We start from the raw sequence: 15,580 nt of genomic DNA on the forward strand, positions 1-15,580 counted from the left end.
TATTATATATATATATATATATATATATATATATATACATATATATATATACACCACAGAGTATGCTACCAGCGGTCTTGCGGAACACCCCGTCTCTACAGTAAGCATTATTGTGCAATCAGTAAATAGTGTGGGTTTGAGGCAAAGCTACCTGACCAGGCAACATCTGACACAGAGTAAGATCCCATTATTAGTGGTAAAAAACAAGGGTTGCTGAAAATAAAAGCATAAATAAATAAAAATTGATAAGACTTACCCCAATCAAAGTTGAATAGACATGTGTAGAATTGCCATGGGAGAAGAAAAGATACCCACCTGAGGAAGATACAACCAGATAATGTAGATAATGAGTATTGAAGGTACTGGGAGTAGTCCACACACTGTCCTGAGCAATCTCCTCCAAAGGATGTCGAAGGCAAGCAGCCAAATACATGATAATATGACAAATTTGAAGAGAAGAAACATTATGGAGATGGCACCCTTCCATGAATAAGTCTAAATACACCAGCCTAACAAGTTAATGAACCCAACTAAATATAATGATAGGGGTTAGATCATGGGAAGTGTTTTAGGGAATAAAAAGTCGAGGACATAACACTGTAAAGAGCGAATTGGACAAAGAAGCCAATTGGGATTAGAATGCAAGTACAGGTGGGAGATGGAAGGTAAGAAAATATATGTGAAAGCCAAACCACCTTCACAGGCAGAATAATTCTTACAAAGGAGAGATCAGTCAGGATATAGGATGACATAAAAAGAATGGTTGAGGATGCTGGTAATGTAAATGGCATAAATACCTGATCAATGACATCTGCAAGCAAGGAGGAAAAGGAAATAAGTCTTGAAAGAGAGAAAGTTCAAAGGAAGGATGAGAAAGGGCATAAAGAACCACAGTGAGACATCAATCAGATACAAATGAAAGTGTACAATGCATGACTCAAAATGAGCTGAAAAAGAGGGAAAATGACATAGGAAGACAAAAACCTAATGTAACTTGGAGAAATGGAAGGTGTTCAACAGGGCTGCCTGATAGCTAGACATGGTCAAAGCAGACAAGCCTTTGCCAAACAACCAAGCGATGAATTGGGAAAAATGAGGAATAGAAGGAAGACCAAAGGAAGAAGGTAGACCATCGTCTTTGGTAAACAGACAATGGAGAAGATCTGATTGATCGGGAATAGAAAGATGCAATATGTGGAGTCAGTCCCTGGATTGAGGCAATGAACCTGAAACTTATTATTATAAGCCAAATATTGAACAATGAAGAAAAAAAAATATTTGGATAGAACACTGAATGATACATTTTCGAATTAAGAAAATGTTATTCCCAATAATACTTACTTCCTCTTACACTACAGCTATTACTCAACTGCCACAGTTTCCTTCCTTTGCCCATCTAAACATTGGTCCGAATTTTTTTCACTTGCTTCAGTCATTTATTTCCTACTTAATTGCTCTTGGCAATAATCTGTCATATTACACTCTCCACCTACATCAATGTGCCCTCTATCCTGGTACTGTATATAAGTACCTCCTTCAGATAATATTATCAGTTTTTCAAGACTGACCCACTCTGCAGTCTTTAACACTGGCTCTTAGTGGAGAGGAAAACATTAACTACAAAACGTTACTCACCTCCGCTTACACTACAGCTAGAATCCTACATTCATAAGGTGGAAAGGCCAGTGAGGGCATTAACCATACAGAGTGTCTGCATAGATCAGAATGTGCCAACAGAAAATTAGCATCCTAGTGGTGGAACTGCACTACATCCAGAAAAGATATGGACTTCATCCGGAACTTATTTCATGTACTGTGGGTGGCATATATATATATATGTACTGTGGGTGGAAGACATATATACATCTACTTGTGAGTGGATCCCAACCTGTAGCCATAGAGTGATGCATTCCAAGCCAACACCCCAAACTCAGAATGACGGGATCCTGTATGCTATACTTAATCTGAGGAAACTCATCTGGTCTGGAGTTATGAACACTCATCCTCACTCCCCAACCAATCAGTAAGGAAAATTTTTCTTGTCTCTGGAATTATGGGAAGGATGAGGAACAAGCTGTCCTCAACCAAGGACCCAAGATGGGATCACTCAGCATTCGGAATTATGAGTAGATAATGGACTATCTTCCATAAACAATGTACTGAACCAATATTGATCAAAAAGAAAGGCCATGCTCAACCCAACCAGATAGCTGAACATCATAGCTGAACTGGTATTACAAGTAGGCTCCCTCTCCTACCAATATCTGGGGAAAAAATTTCCAGGGTCCAGGGTAGGAGGGCCCCTAACTTCACCCTCTTCTTCAAGAGTGGAGGAATTCCTTGAACACTTTAGAGAAATAACCTCTGTCCCCCACCCCAGTGACTGGAAACTGAGTGTGGTAAGGACTCCCTAGCTCTACTAGTAGAATCTGGGAGGTAATGTGCATTGGGGAGCCCTGAGGAACAGTGCTCTTGAAACGGTGCAATAGGTGAACCAAGTTCCCTAAATTTTAAAATGCAGACCAACCCCGATTTATTCAATCCAATGATTGGCATGAACAGGCAGGATCCCCTTATGCTTTACTCATGATAGTCCATGAGTGGTGGTCCAACATAGTACAGTAATACCACCTGGTCAGCCTCTTGGTGGTCTTATGGAACATCTCATTTCTACAGAGCCTGTTGGAATTGAATATATTGAATTAGTGGTTGTTAGTGCAGAATTGGTTTGATAAAAGCACACCTGCCTGGAAGGTAAAGAAGAGTGGCAATGAAATTACTCACCCCACTATATAATCTAGAGGATGTGGTTAAGATAGCTACAGAGGGTAGTTGAAAACCTTCAGGGGAATTTACTGCCAGATCCTGTAAATAATGTGAGATGATACAAGTATTTAGGGAGGCCCACATACCAGCCTGCACAATGTCTTTCAGAAGGCAATTCAACCAGGCTGTTAAGGACATAAAAATGTGACAAACCTGATGAAATGTGACTCACAGAAATCTCCTCACCCTCAAAGACAGCCCAGAATACGCAATATGGATCAATTTCATACCCACTTCATCAATGTAACTGGAGATAAATCCTGGGAAACTGAAAGATCCCAATGAAGAAAAAGTCATTCCCTAGCACCTCTAAGGCTATTATTGTGGGCAACATAACACTTTAAGACCCTCACTAGACATAACAAATGATCGAGATCCAAGCAGTCATGGAAGTAAGAAATAGTAATCAGATGAATCGGTGAAAAGGATTTATCCCTTTCCCTGGCTGCCAGTGTCTTAGGGAAGAGCAACTGGTCTGAGGATGTAGGTAGTATGATAAAGCATCCTGTGCACAATCAGCACAAACCACTCCAACTGGCGATGTCTGTAGGTCAGCAGCAACGAAAATTAATCCTTTAGAGAAAGGTGATAAATGGTACATTAGGCTAATGTCTGAAATGGATGTTGAGAAAGGGCATGTAATGCAACTTTATTATACTAGTTAGGTAACTGAAATGGTCGATTGGGACAAAGGACCAAAAATGATGTGAGGAAGACAGAGAGTACTTGGGACTCAATGAATATTCATCTCGAATATCGAAAGGTAGTCAATAAGGCCACCTTATACAGAGCAATTGTGGAACATGTTAAATCGTTGTCAAAAAGCCAGTTCAAAAAATGAGCTATAGTTGGCACTTCTGAATAAAATGGGTCCAGCCTCCTCTCAATGCACATTGTAAGTGTGTGCACCATTTCTGTTGATAGATGTCCATCGTGGGACTAAGCAAAGACTGAGACAGACACATGACAACCTATAGAAATTAAACCCTGATGCTGTGCAATGGACTGAATAACCTTCATGCATGAAGCCTGAGCTTTTGGATAGCTGGATGTACAATGTCAGATCATGGCTGCCTCAATACAGATGGCTAAAGAGGAAGTGGGAGAGGTTGGTATTCCTGAAGGTATTGCGGAAGCAGAAATGAGGATTTAGCCACCAATCCAGTGCTATCAACAGAACCTGAAAATGGGTTGGAATGAATCATAGCTAGTACCTTGGGTAATGTACGAATCAGTGGGAAGGCCTAGAGGTGCAATCCCATCCCAACAGAATGCATCTATTGCCGAAGCTTGAGGGTGAGGTGCCAGAGATCAAATTGCCAGTATTTGTGTGTTCCAGTGAGTGGCTAACACACCAACCATTCAGTCAGAAGAATCGGTTTGGGTTGAAAAAATTAATCTGTCACTGAAGTCATCACTCATGGAACATGGCAAGCCAGTGATAGGAGTGGTCCCAAGAAAGATCCAAGATTCAAAAATAAAAAGCCCTGGACTAAGTGTCCCCTTGATGGGAAATGCAAGATATCACTGTGGAACTGTCAAAGTGAAGCCTGACGATTTTCCCCTTAATAAGCCCAGACCATTAGACATTGCCCTTTGAACAACAAAAAGGTCTAAAACATTGTTTAGGAATGTCTAGACTTCCATGCATAGACTCTGGAATTCCTGACTATTCAAATATGCACCCCATCACTGAAGAGAGGCATCCATAAAGAGATGGATCTCTGGACAAGGCGACAGTAGAGGAACTCGTATCTTAATATTGTTCCAACCTAATCACCCCTCGAGATCAAAGAGAAAGATCCTAAATAAGGAAGCTAGGGAATCTAGTGAATTGCTGTTCATGATCCATTGGTTACATAAAGACCACTGAAGGGACCTTTTGTGTGCTCATCCCAAAGGAATGAAAGATTTGAGTGATGCCCACATTCTCATAAGAGAAAGAACTATCCATGAAGTGGGAGGAGAGGTGAATAAGAGTTGGACTTCCTGTTCCATGGCTTGGGGTTGGATGGGAGTCAGCTGAGTCTGACTGATGTACGTGATGAAAAAGATACCCAAACTGATGATACATAGTGTTGAAATGAGAGCAGATATCTCAGCTCTGAAAATAAAGCCTGCCTTGGTTGTTTCTGAAAGTAGAATCCAAGTGCAATGTTTTGACAATCAACGAGATAGTGCCAGTGGTAACCAGTCATCCATGGGATGGTGTGTGTGCACAGGCTTAGGGAGAGGATGTGACAAGAAAAAACTCGTATAATTTGGCAGAAAACATATGGTGCTGATTCTAGTCTGAAGGTCAGAGCCTCAAACTGCAGCACCTAAACCTTGTGCACAAAATGCAGATAGTGGTGGGTAATCACGACTATGGAAATGTACAGATAAGCGTTGGTGACATTGAACAATCCTAGTAAAAAAATGCCAACTCTGAGTGAAGAATGACTCACTTGTGAATCTTGGAGGATCTAGGAATTGATATAGATGAAAAAGATCGATGACTGGATATCCATCTCCTGTCTTTTGGGCACAATAACGAGACAGGAATAAAACCCTGGATAAACTAGCATGACTCTCTCCCCTGCCCTCAAACCAACAAAACCCTGATAGACCTAGCACGAAGTTCCAAAATTATAGTATCTGTGGGAGGCAGAAACACTACAGGTTGGGTGGATGATGGTGGTGAAGATGTGAACTGAATGACTAATCCTGACTCAAGGACCTATAGTTTTCATGGATCCGTGGTTAAGGTTTAGCACACATCGAGACATTCTAAGAGCCAAGCCCACACAGACCCCAAAGGCATACAATAATCACTGACACCACTGATGGCATTCTAACCAAATGGAGGAACCCTTGGATACAGACAGACTCTTCTGGTTACCAGTGGACCAAATAGCTGAAATTTGGGGTCAGGACACTCAAATATAGAAGCTGACAATCAAACCAATGTGCATACTAACAATGGTCCCAATTCATCGTCAGTGGATGTGGTGATCCTGAGTCTTCCAACAAAATTGAAAGAGATAATAAATAACTCAGCTCTAGAACCCTAATTTTCCAGAAGCAGATGTATTCTTTGAGAATTTGAATATGCTTCCACCTGGCGGTGGTAGGCTAAATCATGTAGTTCTGACAACCATGGCATAGCTGTTCCTTCATGTAACTGGGCAGTAAAATTCCCTGCGTGAACCAAATATCAGCCATCAAGGAATGTGCAGGCTCAAAAGCAACTGGGGAAAGACCCCAAAACATCACACACTCGATGAACCAACTGAATAAAAGGAGCCTGAGGCAGCTGATCCCAAAGTGGCCTCTTGAGAAGCCAACAGAATAAAGGAAGGTGCAGGAAAAAGTGAATCTAATTTCGCTGCAGAATGTCCAGGATCACTTTCCATTGTAGCCTCAGAGCCCCCGAACTGAATATATGTCTTCATCTCACTACGAATAAGGTTATTTACAGTCTCAACTGAAAGTGACTCTCCCACCCCCTGACTATTGAATGACACATGATATCAGAGGTGGCATAGGAGAGACCTGATTTGCCTCCACGTTTGAAATAATAACCTGGGAATTCATGCCATACATCAGCTTGCCAAACGGAATTTAAAAAAAATGAAATTCAGCTAGGTAACACAAAGAACACTCGAAGTATCTCCAATGATCGTAGTACAGAGAAACTCGTTAGTGAGTGCTTTGTCGAGAAAACATGACAATATTATCTGAATGAGGTGCTTATACACAGTATCTGGATAGAGGGTGCACTGATGTAGCTGGATAATGTCACATGACAGATATTGCCAAGGGCAATTAGGTGGGGAATAAAAGACTGAAGCAATAGAGAAAAAACAAATCAATGCTTAGATGGGCAAAGGAAAAGAAACCCTAGCAGTCGAGTAATAGCTGTAGTGTGCATGAAGGTAAGTATGTTTTGAAATAGATGTTACTAGCAGGAATGATATGTAAGGTACAAACTATCTAAACACACATAGTTGACAAAGTACTCATTAATATTGAAATGCCAAAACATCGAAATTTACCTAGTTTATAAAGCACGTAATAATAACAAACGTGTAAACTGAGTAACATTACCTAAAAAACAACGTAATAATCAATATCTCACTTAAAATAAATTTAAATTAACTTAGATGACAAAGGACACATAAATATCTAACTTACCAAAGCCCAAACACTGATGACGTGAAATACTTAATTCTATCATATGTAAAGAAGGACAAACCCACACAAAGAGCTCCTGAGTTGCGCCTACTACCGGTGCAAAATATAAAAGTCGAAGAACTTACCACCAAACCACTGAAAGATCTGGAAGCCACAGAAAGATATGAGGAGAAGAACAAATATCCACCAAAGTGAACGATGTGGAGGCACAGCAACATGAGTAGGAATAGAAAACTAGCAAAATCACCCTTGTCTCGAGCATACAAAAACTGAATGTGCCTCGATTTGAGTAACCAGCTGTAAAAAAAAGATGAAATCTCCTAAAGAGGTGCTGAGTGTGACAGACCAAAATAAGTGGGTGCCAGAAAAAGAGAATCCAAATTGTCTTCACCTTGATTGTATTCTTCCTCAGCAACTTTGTCAGGTTGAAAAGGAGACGAAATCACCAGCTGAACATATGAATCTAGCTCCCTGTGAAATAAGGCCTGTACCTCCTCTACAATTAAGTTGAAGCCGATTCCTGAGAAGTTGTATCAGTAGCATCGTCGACTGTAACGGGAACTACTGTAGTCAACACATTGAATCGCAAATTCATACAATTCAGTAACAAGAAACAAATACAAATAAAAGATAATGTTGAAACAATTGAATGCAAACACAGTAAAATAAAACTTGAGAAAAGATTTGAAATGGCAAATAAGCACATTCATAAATGGTAGCTACATGCAAAAAAACTTGGTGAGGAGTAGTGACATGATATGTAAATATCTAAAAATGGGTCAAAATTAATGGGTATATAGACTGGTGTGCTGAGCAGGAAAAGTTTTTAGTAATGTTTAGAGGGCAGAAGGAAAATCAAGTTAGCTTTGTGTGAGTAGAGTTAAGACCGTATTGGAAAATGACAACAGATGATAGTAAATAAAGCCTATAATGATCTACTTGCCAAAAACTAAATTTAAAACAACACTATCAATAATTTGCAGATAAAAAATTGAAAGTTTGTAATGTCTACAAGAATATATTAAATACAAAAATTAACCAACACTAGTACCAGCCTGAAGATAAGAAAAAAAGTTACAACAGTTTTAAGCTACTAAAATCTGAATTGATCTATTAAACAATCACTAACCAATGCTAGTGCTAATCTGTGGATAAAAAACTATAACCGTTGACAATTAAACTAATCTAACAAACATAAAATTAATCAACACTAGTACAAATATGGATATCAAAAACTGAAACAGCCAAAATGTAATGAAACCCACAATAATTTAATGGTAACAAACTTTTTCTAGTCTACCTAAAAAAATTATTATCAATGTACAAATGAAAAATATAAAAAACCAAATTTGAAATTCATTTTAAAATGACAAAAATGAGTATTTCTTTGAGATTACTTTCCAGTACACAATATAGAGTTTTCTTAATACTATAAACTGCTATATTGCATCTTTTTTCTTTACAAATATGTTTGGTAAAGCTTAATCATGTATATTTAATGTATATTGTTGCAATTACATGAATGGTAACTAGAATCACTGAAGTATTCTGTATGAATAAGCTGTTTATACATTGCTAATGGACAATTTGTGTGCTATCATGTGATTACTACTATTTAGTTTTATTGTTTTAGTGAAAACTCGTGATAACAGTTAAACTTAAAAAAAACTTTGATCCTTTTTTGACTTACAGTGCAACTACCTTGTTCTAATGTTAGGTTTGTTATTTTTTTGGAGTGCCCTAATTTATATTTACCCAAACTGTCCAAATTTAGATTATGATAAAAAAAAAACTCTTAAGACCTAGGACACACAACTGATGATATAATGCAGCTTACTAAAAATAAGTTTTATAAATTTTATAATTGAACTAAAGTATCTAATCTCAATATTATTTCTCTGATAACAAGAATCAACAAATTAAATTTAAAGTTTAAAAAAACTATTATATATTGTTCAACAGATTAATGTTACTTAATTTTAATTTAAAAACACAATTAAATGAACAATACTTAAGAGTTAATAAACTAACATTATTTTTGAAATTACTTCATCAGTCCATGTAACAGTAAATTAATGGAAGTTTGAAACAGGAATTTTACCTGACAGGGGTTCCAACGTGTCCATAATGTCATCAAATGAAGGATGAAGTTGAGATAAGCCTGGTTGAATAAAGTCAGCATTCACACCTTTAACTGCCAAAGAATTCAATAAAAAAATTACTTATATGGTCTGGTTCAGAATTAATTACATTTAAGAAACTGATGTCAAAATCCAACAATTTCAGTTATGTAATCTATACTGTATTCAGAAGTACGTTTAACATAACTGATTAAATTCTAAGTAAAAAATATCCTTTCAAAGCTTTATTATTTGAAATAATCTGTAAATTACTTGTTTAATAATGATAATACTAAAAATTTAGTGCTTTTCTGAATGTTTCACTAGATTAATTCCTATATTACATTAATTCTTTCTATTGTCACAGAACAATGACTTAATTAAATTGTATTAGTATTATAACATAAGCCTGTTCAAAACTATCAACATGAGTATGGATATGGGCAATACAATAGCTTTATCCAATTCAATGAAAAATAAAACTAAAAATCTGTATTAATATTATGGTTGGTTCTACATTAGCTATTTCTTCAGTAAAAAAGATATCATTTTGAATCTTTAGGAAATTATATTAGTATTATGATAAATTCAAAAGTAGCACTTCCTATTGTAATACATTACTGATTTGATGAACCTGCATTAAAACAAAGAAGGGAATTAGTAGTTTTCCTATTGTAGTACATTACTGATTTGATGAACCTGCATTAAAACAAGGGAGGGAATTAGCAGCCTTTTCTATTTCAACAGACTATTATCTTGAGGAAATTAAATTGGTATTGTAGTATGTTCTTTCAACAAATCTTTCTTTCATAATTGATTACAGATAATAAAAAATATTAATGAACACCATGAAGGCTATTAGAGTAGCATATTTTGTTACAAGGGATCATCATCTTGAGAAAACTCCATTTGTATCCATGACAGGAGTTACAATTTTCCTACCCTGAAAATGTATTTCCTATAGACAAATGTGTAGGTCCAATCCTGGGTGAACACATTGATAGCCAGAGCAAGAAGACGAGGAACTAGAGACCAAAAACCAAGGGAATTTGTAGTTAAGGGATGTAGCAAAAGCCTCAATGTGAGGAGTATACCACTGAAATCAAAGCCACTGGAAAACAAAAGGATTGAGAGACCACTCCATTGGATAAATGTAGTCTGAACAGGAATCCAATCCACAACAAGATCAAAAGCACTCTAAACATGACACACGATGATAGGAATATTGAGCATATGGGCCCAAAAAGAAGACCCAACATAGGAATAAGGAGGGATGGAGAACAGATGGAACCCTTGTGATTGAGATAAGCAACCACTAAAGAAAATTGGGAATAGATAATTACCACACAATATCTGGCCAGATAGAGAAAATGAATCAACACACGACCAACAGCAAGAAGCTCCAGGATGTTAATAAATACCTCTTGGCCACAGACCAAAAACCTTGAATCTTCCAGTTGATCAACTCAAGCCCCCATCTGCTAAAGGATTCATCCATGAAATGTGTAAAACTGGATGATGAGGAGGAAGCAGGACACCTGCTGACATGCGAGTCATATCGAACCACCAATGCAGATCAACGGCAAGGGTAGAGGAAGATTAATAAGAGGATCCCTGGGAAATTCCACTGGTCATGGAAAGACCAGGAATGAACCTGCATATCAGCCTGACCTAAGGGGATAGGGGCTACCATAGGAGATCACAGACCAAAAAGCAACAGAACTTCGCGAGCTGTAATTGAACTGAAAACCCATCGAACGAAGTCAAACAGAAGAAGAGCGGGCCCAACTATGATGTGTGTAGAAAAAGAAAAACACCCAAATGGACAAGATATTGTATAGGTCGCAGTAAGAACTTCTCCAACTTGATTAACAGCCCATTATGGCCACCTCCAAGAGCAGCTGATAAGGGTAACAGGCAGACTCTTGTTTGGAATGAGTGAAGTAGCCAGTCGACCAAAGGAAGTGGAAAGTGCAGCCCAAGAACATGCAAGTGATGAACGATTGCTCTGAACACCCGACAAACCATATAGGGCTGAAGCAAGTCCAAATGGCAGTGAGTGAAATAGAGAAACCACTCCGTGGAGAATAAATTGAAGAGAGGGTCACTAGTGACAAAATATCAGGATATGCAAATAATCATTTGCGACATTCCTCTTTGCCATCAATAAACCTAGAGAAAAAGCCCACCTAAGGGTGAGAAACGACTACAAGGTAAAGTGGAAATTAGAATGAGGCAGGAAAAACCTAGTACAGGTTGCCAGCCTCCGGTTTGGGGCAAGGACAACAAACAGCCTGGAATAAAAACCAGGAGAAAGATGATGAACAGGTGCAACAGTCTGTAGAAACAGAAAATCTTGTACCTCCTTGGACAGATGCAGGCTGGTGGCAGGATCCCAAGTCATGGGGAAAGAAAAGGGTACCAGGGACAAAGGAAGTGGGGATAGAAATAGTAGGACAAGTCCTTCTGATAAAACCCAAAGAACCCATGGAACTGTAATGAGAGATTGCCAAAGAGTAATAATATAATATAGTGAAGCTTCCACTGGACTGGAACTCTCTAGTTAGTCTCTGGTACTGTCGACAACATGCCCATCAACAATGAATAAAACAACGAGATGAGAAACCCCTGGAAGGGGGACAGGGATGGGTAGATAAGAACCAGGACAGGAAAGGAATAGGGGAGTGTCATGGCTCCATCTGTGTCAAACACTCAACTAAAGAGGGAAAGGGTCGAGTGTTGATGCACACGAGATTCCAAAGTCTCAGATACATAATCGATAACATATCACCAAAGAAAAAATACAGAAATCCTGAAAAGAAAGAGGCAGCAAATGTACCCAGGATAAGGTCGCATCACTAGGATTCAGGAGGATTAGTGAGGCAATTTCAGAAGAAGAAGGTTGACCCATATAACAATCAATCTCATGATGGATAATAGCAGAGAAATCCAATGACGGGTCTCCCCTACATACAGTCTGTGAAAATAGTGCTAGAGGCATAACACTCGAAGTGGGAATATGAACCTCAGAATTCATTGGAGAAATACATAAATCAAACAAAAGTGTTTGATGTTAAATATGAGAGTATGAGAAGAAAAAAATAAAGACTGGGAAATTATAGTTAAATTAAAATATTTCTTGAATGTAATGAAAAAAATTAATAATGAAGAAATCTCACTTCGAAAATTAAACTATTAAAGTGACGATTCATACAAAGAGCACCAAAAGAAAAACGCCTGAATACAAGTGATAGTTCGGTAGAATTGAATAGAGGGAGTCACATGTGTCATGAGAGTGTGTCGCACTGTTATTGGTGAAGGGTTGATGTCTAATGATTTGAATGAGAGATTCATTGGAATGAGTCAATTCCAACGGAGGCGAGATAGAAGGTTATAGTATGCATAATTTGTTTTTTGCATATAGAGGACAGCACTGAATGAGAATAGCTATTTATGTGAGCAGAGGTAATGTACTGTATTCAAAATAATAATTTTTCCCGTTCCTTGTTAAAAAAACAACAACATCCACTATAACAAATTGCATTACTGTCAGGTAATATTTCAAAGTCAATTACTCTGTCAGAACAGATAAACAATGCAAAGACACTACTTAAAAGTAGTGTCAAGATAATTCTTTGTTGTAACAGTCTGCCAACTTCTAAAAATGGCTATTACAGTCACAATCTAACAACTTTAGGAAGTTGTATTAGTATAATAGTGGATATTACAGTCACACCTTTTGTAACAATCCAATAACTTTAGGAAGTTATATCAGTATAATGGTGAATATACAGTCACACGTCTTATAATAATCTGACAACCTTACAAAGCTGTATTACTACAATGGTGGATATTACAGTCACACTTTCAATCTAACAACTTTAGGAAGATGCAATAATATAATAGTGGACATTTCAGTCATACTTCTTGTAACAATCTAACAACCTTAGGAAGAGATATTAGTATAATGATGGATATTACAGTGACACCTTTTCTTGTAACAATCTAACAGCTTTAAAAAGTTGTACTGGTATATGGATAATATAATCACACTTTCTCTTGTTTGCATAATAGTGGATACTACTGTTGTACTCCATCTCTTACAACAACCTATCAACTCTAGAATATTGTATTAATACAAAGGTAGGTATTAAATTCACACTTTCTCTTGTAACAGTATCAATTTTTAGACACTTTATTAATACAACAGAAGGTATTTCAGATACAGCCACTTTTATAACAAATGTATCAACTGCATTTACTATAAAATATAAATATTCCTGTTCAAAGCATTTGGTTTATCATTTACTTTGAGACAACTGATTATCACTTAGCACAAGAACAATTTAACAATAAGAGAATAAATATCTTTTGTAGTCATTTTCTGAAACTTATAATGATTACTTCTGTTATACTTTTCCTGTTAATAAAGGATAGTGGCTTCACCTGAGGAAGATAATATTGAGATTTTTTTTCTAAACACATTATTTCTATATTATCACAATCTACTGCTGATGATACATGCTTAAATATCAATATTCAACAATAAATAACACTGTTTAGAGATCATGAAAATTATGAACAAAAAGCAAATAATAGTTACAATGATAAAATGAAAAAACCAACATACATTTGGATCCATAATTTATGCATGATGGGCAAAATGTTAGCCTATAGTGTGGACCTATCAAAGATTATACCCAATAGATAATTTTAAATCCAAAGTAATAGATAACTTTAGTTTGTCATCTGATGATCAATTTCTATGTTTGGTATTTTCCATTAAAATCTACAGTTAACAGCAAATACCATGTAAATAGGTTGTTAACTGGGAGCAAATAATCACTTGTTAGAAGCAAAACCTACTGTAACAAAGTTATATGGCCATAAGATGGCAAGAAGGATTTGTCTGTGTTACATATGTAATTATTTATTAATTATTATTATTATTTAAGAATAAGACAGCAAAAACAAGACTTTGTCAAATATATATGAATTAAATGGCTTACAATTCAACATAAATTATTAAAGTTTTTCTAATTACCAAATTCTCTAGGGTTGGGTAAATCAAACAGCTGGTTATAATGAAGACTACTGAAGAGAGTATCACTGCATTCTACTAACAAGTTGTCATCAAAAGTAAGTGATCCAAATTTTTCTCCTTCTCTGGACCAGTCATCCTCACTTTCTAAAGAACACTGGAATACAAAGTAACAAATATGTTACTTTTATATCTGGCATTCTATATGATGAACTTTTGAATGAACGTAATAAAACTACTCTTATAAAAGTTATAAGATTAATAGAAAACCTACCGTGTGTATCAGGATTATTTGAAAATCATTTTGATTCCTCTATATGGTTGAAGTGTGTGTGTAAAATAAACATATAATATACACTTTTCTCCAGAAGCCAGAAAATTACATACTTCAACTTTTAATCCCATCATCTAAGTTGAGCTAAAATAAACAAGTAAAGTAAAGTAGCAGAATACAAGGATAAACATGGTCACTCATCAAACGAAGGAATCTTTCTTTAACGTAACAAGGGTCAAAGTTTCACTCGGGTTATTAGGTTGATTTATTATAGATGACTTGTCAGTAAGTGTATTCTGAACCCATTTTAGCATAAAAGTATAACCCATATACTTTTGTTGCTCCTTTACGGGATGTGACCTGTTTATAAAGGTAACCTTCCCTCTGAGTTGTCCTCTAATTATAAACTTAAATAATAAAAACAAATAATAAAAAACAAACCTCTTTAACCCTATTGCCACAGGTATCCTTTAGTGCACATAACACAAGGTTTTAGTGTCTTACATTAAAAATTTTATTAAACCACTTTTGGTTATGTTATACTAAATAGAATAGCCTAAAAATCTCAGCTAATAACCCATATCTTAATAGTATACAAGTTTTAAGTTCTTAATTCTACAAGGCAATATTACAAAAAATACTGAATTTCCACTAGTATGACCCACCTGACACATTTTGTCTTAGCGTGTCATCATCCCTATTTTATCCACCACTCCTTGAAAAAGGACAAAATTATGCGTAAATTACTCTCTATAAAATCATTATTGCTCAGACAAACCATAATTTTCATAGTCTTCAATTTTGTTTGGTTAAAGGGCTATCCAATAGAAAATCAGACCCCACCTGCCACACCAACCTGTCACATCCTCTCTTTCAGAAGTCGTTGATAGTTCTCTCTTAGTTTCATTATATATTACTTATAACCAATAGAAAGTCAAACTTTTCATCTATCAAATGACATACTGTATAACGTTATGTTCTGAACAATTAGATGTCAATTTCACTCAAAGTACCAACATCGTTCCTGTGGGAAAGTTAACAACTAGCATGGATGAATTTGTAACGGTTCTTGTCACATAGTTACAAAACCAGAAATTGCATGTTATTAGTCTATGTTCCTTGGTGCATTATTTAATTAAATAA

The 15,580-nt window shown here is 36.5% G+C and overlaps 1 protein-coding gene across 2 annotated transcripts in view; it reads right to left on the reverse strand.

Annotated features, from left to right (window-relative positions):
* LOC111086943 overlaps positions 1-15,580 on the reverse strand; it is a 45,521-nt gene that overhangs the window by 25,419 nt on the left and 4,522 nt on the right. For both annotated transcript variants that reach the window (XM_022391844.1, XM_022391845.1), the window contains exons 2-3: positions 14,167-14,320; positions 9,104-9,196 (exon numbers count right to left, since the gene is read on the reverse strand). The gene's annotated coding sequence lies outside the window, so the exon portion shown is untranslated. The remainder of the gene's footprint in view (positions 1-9,103; positions 9,197-14,166; positions 14,321-15,580) is intronic.

Source organism: Limulus polyphemus, unplaced genomic scaffold (assembly GCF_000517525.1).
Source record: "Limulus polyphemus unplaced genomic scaffold, Limulus_polyphemus-2.1.2 Scaffold1573, whole genome shotgun sequence".
Taxonomy (NCBI): Eukaryota; Metazoa; Arthropoda; class Merostomata; order Xiphosura; family Limulidae; genus Limulus; species Limulus polyphemus.